Genomic DNA, 20885 nt, shown 5'->3' on the forward strand with positions numbered 1-20885 from the left:
TCCATAGTTTGGTTATTGTGGACATTGCTGCTATAAAGACTGTGGTGCAGGTGCCCCTTTGGATCACTATGTTTGTATCCTTTGGGTAAATAACTAGTAGTAGGATTGCTGGGTCATAGGTTAGCTCTATTTTCAGCTTTTTAGGAACTTCCATACTGTTTTCCAGAGTGGCTATATCAGCTTGCATTCCCACCAACAGTGTAAGAGGGTTGCCCTTTCTCTGCATCCTTTCCAACATTTGTTGTTTCCTGACTTGTTAATTTTAGCCATTCTGGCTGGTGTGAGGTGGTATCTAATTGTGGTTTAGATCTGTATTTCCATGATGCCAAGTAATGTTTAACATTTTTTCATGTGTCTGGTGGCCATTTGTATGTCTTCTTTGGAGAAATGTCTGTTTGTGTCTTCTGCCCATTACATGACTGGATTATTTGTTTTTGGGGTGTTGAGTTTAACAAATTCCTTATAGATCTTGGACACTAACCCTTTATCTGACAAGACATTTTCAAATATCTTCTCCCATTCTGTAGTTTGCCTTTGGCTTTGTCTATTTCCTTAGCTGTGCAAAAGATTTTTTATCTTCATGAAGTCCCTATAGCTCATTTTTGCTTTTGTTTCCCTTGCCTTTGGAGATGTGTCTAGCAAGACCTTGCTGCAGTTATGGTCAAAGAGGTTCCTGCCTGGGTTCTCCTCTAGGATTTTGATGGATTATTGTCTCACATTTAGGTATTTCATCCCTTTTGAGTTTATTGTTGTATATGATGTAAGAAAATGGTCCAGTTTAATTCCCTTACATGTGACTATCCAATTTTCCCAGCACCATTTGTTGAAGAGAATGTCTTTCTTTCCATTAGATATTCTTTACTGCTTTGTCAAAGATTAGTTGACCATAGAGTTGAGGGTCCATTTCTGGGTTCTCTATTCTGTTCTACTGAACTATTTGTCTGTTTTGGTGCCAGAACCATACTGTCTTGATGATTACAGCTTTGTATTATACCTTGATGTCCAGCATTGTGATACCAGCAGTTTTGGTTTTCCTTTTTAACATTCCTCATGGTATTTGGGGTTTTTTCTGGTTCCCTACTAATTTTAGGATTGTTTGTTCCAACTCTGTGGAAAATGTTGATGGTTTTTCCATAGAGATTGCATTGAATGCATAGATTGCTCTGGGTAGCATAAACATTTTCTCAATATTTGTTATTCCATTCCATGAGCATGGAGTGTTTTTCCATTCCTTAGTGTCTTCCTTAATTTCTTTCATAAGTGTTCTATAGTTTTCAGAGTAAGATCTTTTACCTCTTGCCTTAGGTTTATTCCTAGGTATCTTATGTTTTTGGTGCTATTGTAAATAGTATCGATTCCTTAATTTTTCTTTATTCTGTCTCATTTTTAGTGTACAGAAATGCAACTGATTTCAGGGTATTGATTTTATATCCCCCACATAAAGCATCATGTCATCTGCAAAGAGTGAGAGTTTGACTTTGCCAATTTGAATGCCTTCTATTTCTTTTTGCTGTTTGATTGCTGAGGCCAAGATTTCTAGTACTATGTTCAGCAACAGTGCTGAGAGTGGATATCCTTGTTGTGTTCCCGACCTTAGGGGAAAAGCTCTGTTTCTCCCCCCTTGAGAATGATGTTTGCTGTGGGCTTTTCATAGATGGCTTTTATGATATTTTATGTTCCCTCTATCCCTACACTATGGAGCGTTTTAATCAAGAATGGATGCTATATTTTGTCAAATTCTTTTTTCTGCATCAATCGAGAGGATCATATGATTCTTCTTTCCTTTGTTAATGTGATGTATCAAGTTGATTGATTTGTGAATGGTGAACCACGCTTGCAGCCCAGGAATAAAACCTGCTTGATTGTGGTGAATAATCCTTTTAATGTACTTTTGGATCCTATTGGCTAGTATCTTGCTGAGAATTTTGGCATCCGTGTTCATCAGGAATATTGGTCTGTAATTCTTTTTGGTGGGGTCTTTGTCCAGTTTTGGGATCAAGGTAATGCTGGCCTAGAACAAGTTTAGAAGTTTTCTTTCCATTTCTATTTTTTGAAGCAACTTCAGAATAATAGATATTAATTTTTCTTTAAATGTTTTGTAGAAGTCCCATGGGAGCCATCTTGTCCTGGACTCCTGTTTGTTGGGAGAGTCTTGATTACTGCCTCCATTTCATTGCTGGTTATGGGTCTGTTAAGATTTTCTGTTTCTTCCTATTTCAGTTTTGGTAGTTTATATATTTATATATTTCTACATATTCTGCATCCATTTCTTCCAGATTGCCTAATTTGTTGGCATATTGTTGTTCATAATATGTTTTTAAAATTATTTGTATTTCTTTGGTGTTGGTCGTGATCTCTTCTCTTTCATTCATGATTTTATTAGTTTGGATCCTTTCTCTTTTCTTTTTGCTAAGTCTGGCTAGGGGTTTATCAGTCTTACTAATTATTTCAGAGAACAGCTCCTAGTTTTGTTGATCCGTTTTACTGTTCTTTTGGTTTCTATTTCATTGATTTATGTTCTAATATTTATTATTTCTCTTTGCCTGTTTGGTTTAGGCTTTATTTGCTGTTTGTCTCCCTGTCTGATTTCTTCCCATTCAGTTTTCCCTCCCTTCTACTGTGGTCCTCTGCTTTCTTCCTTATGTTTCACATATGAGTGAAACCATATGGTAATTGTCTTTCTCTGCTTGGCTTATTGTATTTTGTATCCAAACTGATACCCTGTGTCTTTTGATTGGAGCATTATGTCCATTTATACTCAGAGTAATTATTAATAGATATGAATTTAGTGCCATTGTATTACATATAAAGTCACTGTTTCTGTATATTGTCTCTGGTACTTTCTGGCCTTTGTTACTTTTGGGCTCTCCCTTCCCTTAATGGATCCCCTTTAATCTTTCTTGCAGGGCTGGTTTAGTGACCACAAATTCTTTTACTTTCTGTTTGTCCTGGACGTTCTTTATCTCTCCTTCTATTTTGAATGACAGACTTGCTGGATAAAGTATTCTTGGCTGCATATTCGTCTCATTATTATCCTGACTATATCATGCTAGCTGTTTCTGGCCTGCCAGGTCTCTGTAGATAGGTCTGCTGCCAGCCTTATGTTTCAGCCCTCGTAGGTTATGGACTTCTTGTCTCAGGCTGCTTTCAGGATTTTCTTTTTATCTCTGAAATTTGCAAGCTTCACTCTTATATGTCGAGTTGTGGACCTATTTTTATTGATTTTGAGGGTGGTTCTCTGTGCCTCCTGGTCTTGAATGCCTGTTTCCTTCCCCAGATTAGGGACGTTCTCAGCTATAATTTGTTCAAATAATCTTTGTCATTCTCTCTCTTTCCTCTTCCTCTGGAACCCCAGTGATTCTAATATTGTTTTGCTTTATGGTTTTGCTGATCTCTAGTATCCTCCTCTTGTGATCCAGTAGTTATTTATCTCTTTTTCTCAGCTTCCTTATTTTCCAGCATTTTCTCTTCTATATCACCGACTCTCTCTTCAGCCTCATTTATCATAGCACTTAGAGCCTCCATTTTTTATTGTGCCTCAATAATAGCCTTTTTTATTTCAACCTGATTAATTTTAGTTTTTTTAATCTCTCTTTTAATGGATTCTCTAGAGCTTTCTATGCTTTTGTCAAGCCCAGCTAGTATCTTTACAATCACTTTTGAATTCTAGTTCCGACATTTTACTTATATCCATATTTATTATATCCTTGGATGTGAGTTCTGCTCTCTTTCTTGGGGTGAGTTCTTTCATCTTGTCATTACGTCTAGAAAAGAATAGATGAAAGGGAGGAGAAATACAAATACAGAAACAATGACATCAGAAAATTATACACTACACAGCTCAGAAGAGAGCAGAAACCAAAATGAAAAGAAAAAAAAAGATAAAATCAAACAAGAAGTAGAACAGAAAAGAACAATAAACTGGATCCTGAGTATATTTTGGTCTGTTTGTTAGAAGAAACTAGATCCCAAAACAGGCAAGAAATAAATCTATATATGTATAGTTTTATATATATATATATATATATATATATATATATATATATATATATATATAAATACAGACACACACACACACACACACACACACACACACAAATGTAGTTGAATAAAATGAAAGGAAGCCAAACATTAAATATATACATACTTTAAATATAAAAATTAAAATTAAAAAGGACTTAAATAATAATTTATTAGGAAAATAGTTGAAAGGGATAATAAAATATAAAACTGAAGGACTAAAGAATAATAACTATAACAGAAAAATATACACTACACTAATCACAAGAGAACCAAAACTAAATAGAAAAGAAAAGGGAAAAATTGGGAATAAAATGGGAATAAAATCAGGCAAGAACTCAAACAGAACAGAATGATAAACTGGATCTTAAGTGTATTTTGGTCTGTTTGTTAGAAGAAACTAGATCCCAAAATATTTAAGGAAGAAAAACGTATATATATATATATATACACGTCTGTGTATGTGTATATATATATATATATATATATATATATATATACAAAAATAAACGAATACAATGAAAGGAAGCCAAAAATAATATATATATGTATATATGCATACATACATATATTTACTGTAAGTGTAAAAATGAAAATTAAAAGTGTCTTAAAAATAATTGATAAAATAAAAACATAGCTGAAAAAGATAATAAAATATAAAACTGAAGGACTAATGAATAATAATAAGAAAACCACAATTGCTATATACTTTGTTCCCCAAGAACAGGAGTTTTACAGTTATGTATGATCAGTAAACTTGGTATTAGCTGGAAGTTCCTGCTGGTCTTCTGGGGGAGGGGCCTGTTGGGCTGATTCTCAGGTGTCTTTGCCCCGGAGGAATTGCACTGCCTTTTGCAAGGGGCTGAGCTCAGTTTAAGTGGCTCCAGAGCCAGTGAGGGAGGGCTGAAAATAATGGTGAGCTGATTTCTAACCCAGGGGCTGAAATTTTGATCCCTCACACTCTTCAGTGAGCCCTCACAGAAAGCAATCATTCTTGTCTCCCTAGTTTCCCTCCAAACTCTCTTCACCCAGGCTGTGACAGAGCATTTTTATCTCAGGCACGTGATTCTGTTTTGAGTCTCCAAACTTTACGGACTCTTGCAGCAGGCACCCACACTGGTCCTCTTGGGGTGGGGAGGGGGCCTCACTGCAGTTCTGTCTCTTGCTGGGCCCCTGCTTGGAGAGAGGTCACCCAACTGAGCAGTGGTTCGTGGTTTATGGCAACACTGAGCAGAAAGCTGATGCCTGGTCTCACTGTTTGTAACCAGCTTCTCCACTCCAGTGCCTGGGAACTCTGCCAACTCGGGCACCCCTATTCTTTTTGTGACCCTGGGGATCTTCAGACCACAATGTCCCACCTGGGATTCTGCCTCGCTTCACCTCCTTTGCACCTTTCAGGTAAATTTCTATAAGTTCCAATTTTGAGTTCTATTGCTTTGTAACACTTTTCAGTACCTGGCTTCCAGAGGTTTCCTCCCCACCTCAGTCTATCTTCTGGTATATCTCCTCAGATTCACATCAACACACCTCCTACCTTGCAAAAAGTGGTCGCTTTTCTATTTGTAGAATTGTAGCAATTCTTTTCTCTTGACAGGTAAGAATTTAGTATTGCCATTTTGTTAATTATTTTCTGTTTGATTCTTTTCTTACTGCGTTTCTTTTGGTTTGATGATTTTTTGTAGTTGTACGGCTTATTTACTCTTTAGTTTTTGTATATTTACTATAAGTTTTTCTTTGTGGTCACCATGAGGCTTACATTGAACTACTTATACTTATAATGGTCTGATTTAATCTGATAACGACTTCAGTTGCATACAAAAAATCTACACTTTTATTACTAGGGTTCAAGTAATTTATATGCCATTGTACAGTATCACAATATTCTGTTTGTCTATATTCTTAACTTTACTAGTGAGATTTGTACATTCATATGCTTTTTTTTTGTTTTTGTTTAGTGTTTATTTTTTCAACTTGAAGAATTTCATTAATCATTTCTTGTAAGGCAAATCTAGTGGTGACAAACTCCCTCATTGTTTTGTTTAATTGGGAAAGTATTTTTCCTTCACTAAAAAAATCTTTTGTGAGATATACAGGCTACCAACTATGATATTAATAAGTCATGGGAATGCAAGTATAGCATAAGGATTATAGTCAATTACATTTTAATACCGTTGTATGAAGACACATAGCAGCTACACTTGTGGTAAGCATAGCATAACATATAGAGAAGTGGTATCACTGTGTTGTACACCTGAAACTAACATAACACTGTATGTCAACTATATTCAAATAAAAAAGGCGAAAAAGATGTTTATTCTTTTTAAAGAAATCTTGCAAATGATACATGTTAAAATATGAAAAATAAATTTAAAATATTAAATTTTAAAAAAGTTTTTCCAGGTTTAATATTCTTGGTTAGCAGATTTATTTTCTTTCAGTATTTTAAATGTATCATCACTTTGTCTCCTGACATGCAAGATTTCTACTGAGAAATCTACTTATAGTCTAACGGGAGTTCCCTTGTATGTGCTAGGTTGCTTATGTCTTGCTGCTTTCAAAATTCTCTGTCTTTGAATTTGGCAATTTAATTATAATGTCTCTTGGTATAGACCTATTGGGTTCAATCTACTTGGTGACTTTTGGGCTTCATTAATTTCATTTCTCTCCCCATCAGCTATTATTTGTTTAAATAGAACTTCTACCCCTTTTTGTCTCTCTTTTTCTGGGACTCCCAAAATGTAAATATTGTTTTTACTTCATGATATTCTGTACTTCTGTAGGCTTTCTTTACTCATTTTAATTCATTTACCTTTTTGTCCCTCTGACTAGGTAATTTCAAGTGATTAGTCTTCAAGTTCACTAATTCCTTCTTCTGTTACGTTGAACATGCTGTTGAATTTCTCTATTGAAATTTTTGTGCTGTCATTGTATTATTCATCTCTATCTAAGATTTCTGTTTGATTTTTATGGTTTTAACTTCTTTTGATTGTTCATGTATTATTTTCCTGATTTCATTCAGTTGTCTATGTATGTTCTTTTTTTAGTTCCCTGAGCTTCTTTCAGACAATTATTTTATGTTCTTCATCAGGATGTTTGTAGATATATTTCTTTAGAATTGGTTATTGGGACTTTATTTGTTTCCTTTTGTAGTGCTATATTTCCCTAATTCTTTCTGATCTTTGTATCCTCATATTGGTGTCTGCACATTTGAGAAAGTAGTAACATTTTCCATTCTTAGCTTAGCTTAGCTTAGCAGGGAAAAGTCCTTCACCAATCAGCCCAGCCTAGGATTCTGGGTAGACCAGTTTTAGCATCCATGGACCAGCAGGGCAAGACACCTGTGCTGTGAGGTTGACTGAGGACACTGGCTGGGCTCTGCAGTTGCAGGGGACACTGAATGGGTTGTCTAGTCAGATGGTGATCCTGGCTGGGCTCCTTCATTAGGCGTGGTCCCTGAATGGGCTCTGTGATTTGGCAGGGCTATTGGTTGAGCTCTAAGTTTCACTGGAGCTGCCTACCTAGGCAGGACTTCTGGCTGGGCTACACAGTTGGGTGTGTTGGTGACTCAGCGCTTGAGGCCAGCAGAAGTGCTGATTGGGGTCTATGGTGGCTGCAGGCTGGGCTCCCTGGTTGAGTGGGAGGACTGGTTGGAGGCATTCCTTATTGTAGCAATGCTGCTATAAAGAGCTCTGGTTGCCCAAACTGCTGATGGGGGCACAGGGCTCCTGCTAAGAACTGCAGCACCCATTAGGCCATGTCCCTGTGAGCCCAGGTCCCTTTTCTTTGTTTCTAACAGTCTTCATGTGGTCTACCAATTCTAATTCCCTCCTGTCCCATGTGAGACAAGAGAGAAGTGGATATCTTAGTGTACAAAACACTGGAGAAGTTGGATGTATGTCTTAGCCTCTTCTTCCCCCGCTGGAGAAATCACGTGCCAAGAGCTTTCTCAGTGTGGTACTGTGCCGGCTTGGAGGAAGGGTGAAAAAAACAAAGTAAAACCTTTACTCTGTCCATTTTAATGTTTTTAAATTAATTTTTGCATTCCCCTGTGTGCTAAAACATTACCTTTGAGGTCTGGGATTCTCACAAAGGCATTTTTGTTGTATATTTGCTAAACTGATTTTTCTGTGAGGGAATTAGGGCCAGAGACCTCCTATTCTGACATCTTGCTGATGTCACTATAGATTAGCCTTCAGTCTTTTATTTTATTTTATTTATTTGACAGAGAGAGAGACAGCGAGAGAGGGAATACAAGCAGGGGGAGTGGGAGAGAAAGAAGCAGACTTCTGGTTGAGCAGGGAGCCCAATGCAGGGCTTGATCCCAGGACCCTGGGATCCTGACCTGAGCTGAAGGCAGACGCTTAATGACTGAGCCACCCAGGTGCCCCTAGCCTTCAGTCTTAACGTAAATATTTGTATTGTTAATAAATATTTGTGGTCTATTGTGTAACCATCCAACTTTGAAAGAATAAAGACTTTTCAACATTGACAGCAATTAAAATATTATATGGGAAATTAATTACTGATTTATTAGGATCATTGAAAATTCTCTAAAATAGTTATATTATTTATTTTAAAACATATTTGAAAACAGGATAAAATATTTTTTAAAAAAAGAATTTTTAGAGTAAGCTATGAAAAGAGGTACTAAGTTTTGGACTGGTAAAATGAAATGCCTATTACTCATATCCAGGAGCTCTGAATGATAACTTTGTAAACATCTAACTCTCTAAGAATTAGAAAATTAGAAATTAAGAGGAGCTAAGAATACCATAGGAAAATGGGAATTACATTATAGGACTTTTCTTTTACCTCAATCATATGTATGGGTGGCTTTTTCATAAAATCAACCAACTCATTCATACAGAAGGAATATGTTGTGGGCGCCTGGGTGGCTCAGATGGTTAAGCGTCTGCCTTCGGCTCAGGTCATGATCCCAGAGTCCTGGGATCGAGTCCCGCATCGGGCTCCCTGCTCCTTGGGAGCCTGCTTCTCCCTCTGCTTCTCTCTCTCTCTCTCTCTCTCTCTCTGTCTCTCATGAATAAATAAATAAAATCTTTAAAAAAAAAAAGGAATATGTTGAAAATTTTGGAATCTTGTAATGCTTGTATTGGATTAAATAATTCAAGAAATAATGCAAAGATATGCTGTTTGTCAGAAAAGTTCTTTACAGGGAACACATAAGTCAGGTCTAAGGCCAATGTTACCTGGAGTATGATGGCAATTGGACTTAACTGAGACTCCAACTTTAGAAGGTATTAAATATTTTTAGTAATGTTATATATAATGTCCATATGGCCACACATGTGTCTGTAGGCTAAAGCTGATACTCAAATTGTGAACAGTGCCTTACTAAATTATATCATCTAAACTTTTGGAATTCCTAAACGTGAAGAATACCATAAGAAGAGTCATTTTATTTGATTTGATTTATTTTTTATTAAGTTCAGTTAGCCAACATATAGTACATCATTAGTTTTTGATGTAGTGTCCAAAGATTCATTAGTTGTATATAACACCCAGTGCTCATCACCTCACATGCCCTCCTTAATACCCATCACCTGGTGGTCATTTTATATTTGTGGCAATTCAGGAGCTTTGTAATATCCTACAAGTACTCAGAATTTGACTACTTGCAATCATCTCCAAACTTCGGGGCAAGTAGAATGGATAAACCATATCCTAAGCAATTATTGGACTAAATTGTATCAAGGCAATGTCTCACACTAACTCAAAACCTTACAACTGGTTTTATTAAAAATAATATTAACTCTCTGCTGTAAGCATGGTATTTCTTTCTTTGAGTTTGGAAAATCTATAAATTTAGGGTTTAAGCCTACCCTATTATGTGATTAAAGAAAACAGTCATGATTGTATATAATACTTAATGAGTTTGTGGGTTTCCTTGGGCTAATTATGCCATCATGTGACCAGGTGCTGAAAAAATTCTCCCTGGGGAGATGTGTTATCATCACTGAACAGGAGACCTGGTCTCTGTTAAAGTGTTACACTGACAGACTGATGGTCATCCATTAAACAGAGTCCTACCAGACGATGTTGATTAACACACTACCATTAAGGTAAAGGAGAAACCCAAGTGGATGCATGTTTCACATGTGAGACCAACACGTATAACTGAGCAGGCTTTAATTCTCATTAAGCACTTTAAGGATAAATTCTTTAAATAGTTACTTATAATAATATGAAAGCTGAAGAGAAAGTTCTAATAGACAGGAGAGATAAGCTGATTTCTTAATTTCTTCTTAATCATCTTGCCCTTATGATTTTATTTTTGATTTTGATCTTTTTCAATATTTTATTTAAATTCAAGTTAGTTCACATATAGTGTAGTATTAGTTTCAGGGGTAGAATTTAGTGAGTCATTGGTAGCAAATAACACCCAGTGTTTATTACATCAAGTGCCCTCCTTAATGCCCATCACCCAATTACCCTATCCCCCCACCCACCCCCCCCAACAACCCTCAGTTGTTCTCTATAGTTAAGAGTCTCTCATGATTTGCTTTCCCCTTCTCCTATGTTCATCTGTTTTGTTTCTTACATTCCATATATGAGTGAAATTATATGGTATTTGCCTTTCTCTGACTTATTTTGCTTAGCATAATACACTCTAGCACCATCCACATCATTGCAAATGGCAAAAGTTCATTCTTTTTGATGACTAATATTCCATTGAATATATATATGACATTTTCTTCATCCATTCACCAGTCAGTGGAGGTTTGAGCTCTTTCCATAATTTGGCTATTATTGATAATGCTGCTATAAACATTGGGGTGAATGTGCCCTTTTAAATCAGTATTTTTTTTTATCCTTTAGGTAAATACCCAGTGGTGCAATTGTTGGGTTATAGGGAGTTCAATTTTAATTTTTTGAGAAACTGCCATACTGTTTCGCAGAGTGGTTGCACCAGTTTGCATTCCCACGAACAGTGTAAAAGGGTTCCTCTTTCTCTGCATCCTCACCAACATTTGTTGTTTCCTGTATCGTTAATTTTAGCCATTCTGATAGGTGTGTGGTTTTGATTTGTATTTTCCTGATGATGAGTGAGAAAACATTACTTCTTAAAGTTTATTGAAAGTATATGAGAATTTTTCAGAGCTATGGTTCCTACTCCATTTTGTGAGTTTTTTGGTCTAAATATGCAAGTATACATATTTACACTAATTATTGTATTTTCCTTTGTTCTGTTTTTGTCAAGACTGTAAGACATTGAAGAGGACTTACAACATAATACAATGACTTATTGGCCATGATATGAAAACTTCCTTATATGGTTACAAAGGATTCATAAAGTGACCACAATTTCAAGTGTCCTGACAACTGATTTCTAGATCCAGAGTTTCATATGGCTGAAAGAGTAAGATTTATTTGAGTTTATATGCAATGAACCATGACAAATACCCTGACATGATCTCTTGACTAGATAGAATAAGAATGACCAATGAAAGTCTCCCATGTCTACAAACACCACCTGAATGTTCATCCAAACTTAAGAAACCTGGATATATGATGCCCTTTTTCTGCTTGGTGAATGAAAGCTGCATCAATTCTGTAAGAAGTCATTTTTTTTCCAGAAATGATCATAATAATTGCTTAACATAGAGTATGGATAAGTCATGAGTCCATGAGAGATGTAGTAAAACATTTTGTAATCTGTCTTACAACTGTCCACACAGAAAATGACTCTTAAAAAAGAGCACTGTTTGTTGCCACAGAATTAACCTATGTCAGCCAGGTGCTCATGATGGTATATGGCACAAGTCATGTCTATTTTGGCATCACAAATTGCAAAATCTATCTCTGATGAGCATATACAGGTCAAAGTGTGTAATTTTGCAGGTAATGCTGTAGTCGGATCAAAGATGAGAATTCATATTGTCTTCTAGAGAAGTGATGACCTAAAAATTATGCTCAGAAATTTTGCACTGAAGCCCAGTGTAGTCACTAATGCCAAAGCAAAATGTTGAAGAACCATATTTCCCTTCTAGAGAAATGGGTTTTTGGTCTTCAAGCAACAAGTCCATTCAGGGAAACTTCTCTATAGGTTTCATGATAACAACACATCCTCAAGTTTAGGCTATATTTGGTGAGCCATATTTAGTCACAGAGGGCCATCCTCAAGGCTAGTCCTTAGCTATATTTTTCCCATCATGTTATTTAGTTGGAAGTTCTGAAAGGGATTTTGTTGTTGCATTAAAATTCAAAGTGAGTAGATGTGTTTGATCATAGATATAGGTGACACAGAAAATTAGACTATATAAGAGGTCTGACTTAAGAAGATAAATAAGTGACTACTTTCAGAAAGTTAAGTGTTGTAGATGTTTGATTTCTGTCTGGGAGTCAGGCAACTGGGAAAGCATCGCTGGAAACATTTTAATTATACCTGAAATGGATCACACTCCAAATAGAGGAAATATTTCCTTTACTACCCAGCCGCACCCCCTCAGGAAACACTACCATCTCTCTGTGCACAGGTTGAAAACTGATTCTAATATACTGAAGGGATAATAACTGCTGGGATTATCATCAGATCCTCAAAACAAATTCCTCTAAGGAAGGATCATGTCCATAGCATCCAGAGAGTGAAATGCAGGAATTAATCTGCCAATTGGCCTTGGCTAAAAGACACCTGAGTATTCAGATAACTACATCATGGCCCCTGAGGATTATTAGGTCTTTAAAATATCAATGTAAGGAATTATGGGTTATTGGTGATGCCAGTTTTTCCTAATTGGCACCTTAATCTGTTTAGCTTTGCCAGGTGGAACACTAGCTTCACATTTGAAGTTCTTCTTCTCAAGACACAGATCCTTTAGAAGGTGGCACCATAAAGAAAAAAAACAATTTTGGAAGTACTTATATAAATATGATGATGAGATTTTGGAGCTATAGTATCATCTACATCATGAGGTCTTGTTTGCCCAAAGTACAGAAATAAAGATATATATTACAATGAAAAATTTCTGCAGTGCTGATTGGAAGATGTTAAGAAGAAATGCAAGAGGAGTCTGAACAAAAAGAATATATTTTAGGCCATGACCTAAAAAACCTCATGCAAGGTTTTGCCTCAGTGATGGGTAGTGAACACATTTTCAAGACTCCATAAAACTAATTCTACATAATTTTACAAGGTCATTTTATGGGTGTTCATGGTCAATAGCCAAGCCCAATTATCCACATACCACTATTGCTGTGTAAACAAAAAATAGACCATAGGGAACTTGATTTTACCAGACACATCCTGACTGCTTTTCCAATCTAGAAGCTTGTTTGTAAACAAGAACTTCTCCTTTATGGTGAAGGAATGGTGCTCAGCATTTTCATAAGGTAAATTTGTATTTATTCTTCAGGTATTAATTAATTGATTAATTAATTTACAAATTTCTTTTTTATTCATTCATTCATTCATTCATTCATTTTTTATGCATTATCACTGGGGAAATCATGGAATTTCAGACTTGAGATAACCTCAAGGCAATCCTTTGTGCTATACAATGTCTCTAAGATTCCATGTACCTAACAAATGTTAATATTTCAGGCTTTATTACATGATCCATGTTTCCTCAAAGGAGCTTTCATTTGGAACAATTCCATAACTCTTTTTCCCTCATTGTGTCTTCAGTTGAACATTCAAGCAGTGGTTGTCATAATGATATGAGGTGAGTTGATGCATTTGATCATAGATACAGGACACAAAAAAGCTAGGGCAAAAGAGTAAGCCCATGTAAAGACAATAAATATGTTTGACTCCTTTTGGAAAACTAAATAATAGAGGATTGATTTCTTCCTGTGTCATCCTGACATGATAGAATCTCTGGAAAGCATAACTTTGTTATTTTCAAAGAAATGTGTAAGATGGCAGTGGAGGATATCTGTCCTTCATGGCCGCTGGGAAACATGACACAAGTCAGTATGTGTCCAGGTTGAAGAAATATATCAAATACACTTCAGAGATGAGAACAGTGAGAGTCTGCATTTGAGTCTCAGACCACTTCTTCTTTTGACATCCATGGTGGTCAGAGGGTGAGATGCAAAAATTCATCCCATGGATCTTAGTTGGAGGACACTGAAAAGAATTCATATAGCTTACTTGTGACTCTGGTGGATTGATAAAACTTATGACAATTTAGGAATTATAATATGCATAAATAAAATGGAGTATTACTCAGCCATCAAAAAGGATGAAATTTTCCCATTTACATTGACATTGATGGAACTGGAGAGTATTATGCCGAGTGAAATAAGTCAACCAGAGCAAGGCAATTATCATATGATTTCACTCATATGGGGAATATAAGAAATAGTGCAGAAGATCATAGGGGGAGGGAGGGAAAACTGAATGGGAAGAAATAATGGAGAAAAACCATGAGAAACTCGTAACTATAGGAAACAAACAGGGTTGCTGGAGGGGAGGTGGGTGGGGGGATGGGGTAATTCAGTGATGGACATTAAGGAGGACATGTGATGTGATGAACACTGGGCATTATAAGCAACTGATGAATTACTAAATTCTACATCAGAAACTAATGATGTACTATATGTTGGCTAGTTGAATTTAAATGAAAGTAAACAAAAAATTTGTGAGCTATTGGTATTGCCAGTTGTTCATGTTGGGAACTCTGACCAAATAAGTTTTACCCAATATGGACACTGGTGTTCAAAGTACTTGGAAAATTTATTTGGGAGAAATCTATGTCTTAAAGAATGAAACAACCAGGAATACAAAAACTATTTCAAAGGTACTTTTGTAGAAATAAATAGGAAATTCTTCAAAATATGAAAGGAACTCCCTCATGACTTCATGTTTCTTTGATCCCATAGGCTCACCTGTATACCGGAATGATGGAGTATATGAATCACAATTTAAATGCTCTTAGCAGAATATGGAAGGAAAACATAAAAAAAAACATAGCTTTTGAAAAATAGACAGAAAGTTGCCTTGATCATAAAGAACAAATATCTTTTAATGATGGGAAATATGTTTTACTGAAAAACAATTCCATATAAAATCACATTGATACTTCATGAGAGTTCCTGAAATATATTAAATTATTATACTAAGAAAATGAAATTGAAGCCCAAAATAAATGAGCTTAAAAAGTAAAATTATTGAAAATGCAGAAAGAGTTTAAATAATGAATCAGAACAGCTAGGCCTACTTGTGACAGGACAGATAGATGGACGGATAGATAGATGATAGATAGATAGATAGATAGATAGATAGATAGATAGATAGATGATAGATAAATAGATAATAGATATATAGAAACATAAATGAAGACTAGGGGCCAATTTACAATGTTTTTAAGAAAGTAGATATATATCAATTTGCCAATACACTATAATTATGCATCCATGGGTTCACATATTATGAACATATTCATGTATTAAATGGCTTATACAGATATAAAGAAAAAGAACACAAAAAATAACGCAGAGGGAAAGGTTGTTCTGACAAATATCCTACTTCTCATTAAACAGATTACTTCTGAAAAGGAAGAAAAACAACATATCCACACAAGTGCAACACCACCAAGCTCCAAGAAGAGGCCCAAAATCGTGTGTACATGGGCATCATGCTCTGTAGTAAGCCCGGCATTCTGCTTGGATGATGTGGCAAGGGAGATCTTCCATGGTGCTCCATGCCCTATCAAACCCTATTCAAAACGAAACATGGTACAAACTTGAATGCCACAAGGGGCTTATTCCATGCAGCTTCCAAGACTGGGTCACACCAACTGGGGCTCCTGATCAAAAACCCAGTAAATCATGGCCAAAAATCATAAACTTCAGAACCCTGTGTGCCTGGCTTTCCACCGGGGGCGGGGGGTGGTGAACATTAACAATACTCAGAATCTCTTGGAGACCAAATGTTCCATTCATATGGGATCAAAGAAAAGGCACAGATTTTCAGGAATGCTATGCTTCAATCAGAAATCCAAGGTTAAGAGCACAGATCTGAAGACGGACACCTCGTGGGGGCAGGGGCAGGTGCCAAGGAGCAGGGCGTTTTGACAGCTGGCCTACCCCTCTCTCCCCAAATGCCATCCCCAGACAAAGATCCCTCCCTGAGGGACAAGTCTTGCTAGGCCCAGCCCAGGCAAGAGGCCCAATGTCTTCTGCTCCCGCACCTCCCCCAGGGCATCCCAATCTACAGTAAGCACCCCCCAGTAAGCAGGTTTGGGGGACGGATAACACCTGCCCATGTCACCACTGCCTTGCTTGGGTCAATGATGAGAGCTCATATTGTCCCGAAGAGAGATGATCACCTCAAAATCATTCTCAATAAGATTATGCTGAGTCCCAATGGAGGGGACCATTCTGGGGTCAGCATCCCAAGGATGCTTAAGGCGCTGGGGGAGCACTGAAGTTTGGGGCTTGAGGCGACCAATCTCTTGAGGCCCCCCAATGTGGCTGTGGACTGACTGTGGGTCTCCAGGTGCCTAAGAGGGTCTCAGGCCTTCAGCCTTGCCTGCCGACACATTCCCTCCCAGGATGACTCCCAGGGAGCCATTGCTTAGCAATCCTGGGCTCCTTGTGTCTTTCAGTGGGCTATGGTGGCCAGGATCTTGACACAGCCTCAATCATAGCATGTGAGTGGAAGCTACTGGGCTTGGAGAGAGGCCACAGACGCCATTGGGGTGGATTTGGGAGGTCTGTGTCCAGGTGGAGGCCGCATTGTCATCGGGTCGGGAACCCTGGATGTCTGGAGAGGGTGGACTTACCCCTTGAAGGTCCGCCCTTGGGCCATCCCACGTGCAGGGGAAGCGAAAGTTTGGCCGGGTCCCTGACAAGGAAGGGAAAGTGCAGGGACGCTGTGGTGAGTGCATGTTCAGCTCAGGACTCATGCTGCTTCACGGTGTGCCCCATGGGCCCATCCAGATGGTGGACATGGACCCCTTGGGGTCACAGGCAGTTATCTCCCTTGGCCCTGGGCTGTTCCTGAAGCCCCGGGACTTGGCCAGTTGCCCCGGGTGGGAGAGCCCAGAGCTCCTGTCGCATGCATCAACTCCCAAGGAGCTTGGGGCCCCTTGGGGCAGCTGGGGAATTCCCCTCCCTGATCCCTTTGGCGACGGAGACAAGAAGGGCCCGCCAGGCCTAGGAGGGGAATCTCAAGTCCCTGCACACAAGAGGCAATGGCCCTGGGCCTCTCATGGCGGCACTCTAGACCTGAGGGAGTGATCACAGGGAAGAGGCCCAACAGGTGCAGGGAGAGGTCCCCCCTGCATGGTGGGCAGTGGGCAGCATGCCTTGGTTGCATGCATGCGGTTGTCCCAGCATCTATCCCTCTGCCTTGGAGGTCCTGGAGACTGTGGCTCCTCATGCGCTCGAGGACATCTGCCCAGCAGTGGGTGCCACAGATGGCCAATTGGTGGGAGGGTGAATGCCTGGCCCTACCTACCAGGACACACACCCTTCATGCTGGGCCCCGTGACCACAGCATGCTACCTCTTGGGAGCCTGTGTGCTGGGAATTCCCCTGGGGAGTAGCATCAGCAAGGCTCAGCTCCCCTGGGGGCCCAATGGGGGGGCCCATTGTTTGGGGGTCCAGGAATGGGCAGCTCTGCTCCTGTAGCCTTCCCCTTATTTGCGGGTCTTACTGTGTGCCGGCCGGCCTCAGGCCTTGTCACGTGGTGCCAGGCTTTCAGGATTGGCAGCTCTTGGCCGCAGGGGCAGGTGCCCTGGAGCAGGGCATTCTGACAGCTGGCCTACCCCTCTCTCCCCAGATCCTGTACCCAGATGAAGATCCCGCCCTGAGAGCAAAGTCTTGCTAGGCCCAGCCCTAGCAAAAGGCCCAATGTCAGGTGCCAATGTACCCCCAATGGGGCATCCTGCTCTACAGTAAGCACCTCCGGTAAGCAGGTTTGGGGCATGGGGAGTGCCTGCCTGGGTACCAATGCTTTGCTTGGGTCAATGATGAGAACTCATATTGTCTTGAAGAGAGATGATGGTCTAAAAATCATGCTCAATAGGATTATGCTGAGGTCCAGTGGAGGGAACCATCCCTGGGTCAGCATCCCGAGGATGCTCAGGGCCCTGGGGGAGTGCCACAATTTGGGGCTTTAGGTGACTGATCACTAGGGGTTCCCTGCTGTGGCTATGGTCTGACTGTGGGCCTCCAGGTACCCAAAGGTGCTCAGGGCTTTGGCCTTGCCTGCTGACTCATTCCCCCTCCCAGGACACCTCCCAGGGAGCCATTGCTTAACAACCCCAGTCTCCTTGTGTCTTTCAGCGGGCCATGGTGTCTAGGGTCTTGGTGCGGCCTCAACCATGGCAGGTGAGTGGAAGCCACTGGGCTTGGAGGGAGGCTACAGATGCCATCGCGGTGGGTTTGGGAAGCCCGTGTCGGGGAGGCGGCCGCATGGGCATCAGGCCAGGGGCCCTGGTTGCCCAGAGAGGGTGGACTTACCCCTTAAAGGTCCGCCCTTGGGACATTCCACGTGCAGGGGAAGGGAAAGGTTGGCTGGGTCCCTGACAAGGACTGGAAAGTGCAGTGACACTGCCATCAGCCCATGTTCAGCAGAGGGCTCTTGCTGCTTCATTGTGTGCCCCATGAACCCATCCAGATGGTGGATGTGGGCACCTTGGGGCCACTAGCAGCTGTCCCCTCAGCCCTGGGCTGTTCCTGAAACCCAGGCCCTTGGCAAGGTGCCCATGGTGGGAGAGCCTAGAGCTCCTGTCACATGCGCTTGACTCTGAAGGAGCTTGGGTCCCCTTGGGGCAGCTGGGGAATTCCCCTCCCTGATCCCTTGGGCAGCCGAGACACGAAGGGCCCACCAGGCCTAGGAGGGGAATCTCAAGCGCCTGGGCACAAGAGGCAATGGTCCTGGGCTTCTCACAATGGCACTCTAGGCCTCTGGGAGTGATCCCGGGGAATAGGCCCAGCAGGTACCAGGAGAGGGCCCTCCTGCACAGTGGACACTGGGTGACATGTCTTGGTTGCGTGCACGCAGTTGGCCCAGCATCCATTCCTCTGCCCTGGGAGTCCTGGGGGCCATGGTTCCCCATGTGTTCGAGGGAACCAGCCCAGCTCTGGGTGCCACAGATGACCAATCAGTGGGAGGGCGAGGGTCTGGTCCTACCTACTAGGGCAAGCACACTTCACGCCAGGTTCCATGCCCACAGGGTGCTACCTCTCTGGAAGCCTGTGTGCCGGACCTCCTTCTGGGGGGCAGCATCAGCAAGGCTCAGCTCCCTCTAGGGCCACGGTCTCCATTGTTTCGGGGTCCAGGTATGGGCATCTCTGCTCTGGTAGCCTACCCCTTGTTTGTGGTCCCCTGTTGTGTGCTGGCCAGCCTCAGGCCTTGCCACGGAGTGCCAGGTGTTTGGGAGTGGCAGTTCTTGATTCAGGGCAGGTGACTCGAGGCAGGACATTTTGAAAGCTGGGCTACCCCTCTCTCTGCAGATCCCATCTCCAGATTAAGATCCTGTCCTGAGGGCCAACTCTTGCTAGGCCCAGCCACGGCAAGAGGCCCAGTGTCTTGTACACCTGCACCCCCCCCCCCGCCAGAGTATCCCGCTCTACAGTAAGCACCCCTTTAAGCAGGTTCAGGGGATGGGAGAGCGCCCAACAGCGTCACCACTGCCTTGCATGGGTCAAAGATGAGAACTCATATTGTCTCGAAGAGAGATGATGACCTAAAATAGGATTACACTAAGACCCAATAGAAGGTACCACCCTCGGGTCAGCATCCTGAGGATGCTTGGGGCCCTGGGGGAGCGCCACAGTTTGGGGTTTGAGGTGACCCATCTCTTGAGGTTCCCTGCTGTAGCTGTGGTCTGACTGTGGGCCTCCAGGTGCCCAAGAGGGGCTCAGGCATTTGACCTTGCTTGCTGACTCATTCCCTCTCCCAGGACACCTCCCAGGGAGCCATTGCATAACAACCCTGGTCCCCTTGTGTCAAGTGGGCCGTGGTGGCCAGGGTCTCAGCACAGCCTCAACCATAGAAGGTGAGTGGAAGCCACTGGGCTTGGAGCAAGGCCGCAGATGTTATTGGAGTGGGTTCGGGAGGCCCATGTCTGGGTGGCTGCTGCATGGGCATTGGGTAGGGGGTCCTGGATGTCCAGAGAGGGTGGACTTCCCCCTTGAAATCCTGCCCTTCAGCCATCCTACCTGCAGGGGAAAGGAATGTTTGGCTGGGTCCCTGACAAGGACCAGAAAGTGCAGGGACACCGCCAACAGCCCACGTTCAACTGAGGGCTCCTGCTGCTTCATGGTGTGCTGCATGGACCCCTCCAGATGGAGGACATGGGCCCCTTGGGGATACTTGCTGCTGTCCCCCTCAGCCCTGGACTGTTCCTGAAGCCCAGGCCCTTGGCAGGATGCCTCAGGCGGGAAGCCAAGAGCTTCTGTGGCACGTACCCAACTCCAAGGAGCTTGAGCCCACTCGGGCAGCTGGGAGCTTCCCACCCCAATCCCTTGGGCCGCCAAGACAGAAAAAGCCCAACAGGTCTAGGAAGGGAATCTCGAGATGCTGGGCAAACAGAAGATGGCTTTGGGCCTCTCACCATGGCACTCTAGACCTGAGGGAGTGATCCCAGGAAGGGGCCAAGCAGGTGCAGGGAGAGGGCCCCCTTGCATGGTGGGCAGTGGGCAGCATGCCTTGGTTGTGTGCAGGTGGTTGGCCTGGCATCCTTTGCTCTGCCCTGGGGGCCCCGGAGGTTGTGGCTCCCCGTGTCCTCAAGGGCACCTGCCCAGCTCCGAGTGCCACAGATGGCAAATACATGGGAGGGCGAGGGCCTGGCCCTACCTACCAGGGCATGCGTCCTTCATGCCGGGTCTTGTGCCCACATCATGCTACCTCTTGGGAAGCGTGTGTGCCAAGCCTTTTAGGGGGCAGCCTC

General features: G+C 41.6%; 3 non-coding genes and 1 pseudogene across 3 annotated transcripts; all 4 read left to right on the top strand.

Annotated features, from left to right (window-relative positions):
• Positions 1 to 11894: 11894 nt before the first annotated feature.
• LOC114196575 (small nucleolar RNA SNORD115) lies at positions 11895 to 11975 on the top strand. The gene has a single exon (XR_003606736.1). It is a non-coding gene; the product is annotated as a small nucleolar RNA SNORD115 (small nucleolar RNA).
• A 4290-nt stretch (positions 11976 to 16265) lies between these two features.
• On the top strand, positions 16266 to 16346 carry LOC114196568 (small nucleolar RNA SNORD115). Its single transcript, XR_003606732.1, has one exon. It is a non-coding gene; the product is annotated as a small nucleolar RNA SNORD115 (small nucleolar RNA).
• A 1602-nt stretch (positions 16347 to 17948) lies between these two features.
• LOC114196558 (small nucleolar RNA SNORD115) lies at positions 17949 to 18029 on the top strand. The gene has a single exon (XR_003606723.1). It is a non-coding gene; the product is annotated as a small nucleolar RNA SNORD115 (small nucleolar RNA).
• Positions 18030 to 19634: 1605 nt separating this feature from the next.
• On the top strand, positions 19635 to 19704 carry LOC114196574 (small nucleolar RNA SNORD115; annotated as a pseudogene).
• The last annotated feature ends 1181 nt before the right edge of the window (positions 19705 to 20885 follow it).

Source organism: Eumetopias jubatus, unplaced genomic scaffold (assembly GCF_037043125.1).
Source record: "Eumetopias jubatus isolate StellerSeaLion01/CBP00866 unplaced genomic scaffold, mEumJub1_p1.0 scaffold_7, whole genome shotgun sequence".
NCBI classification, from domain to species: domain Eukaryota; kingdom Metazoa; phylum Chordata; class Mammalia; order Carnivora; family Otariidae; genus Eumetopias; species Eumetopias jubatus.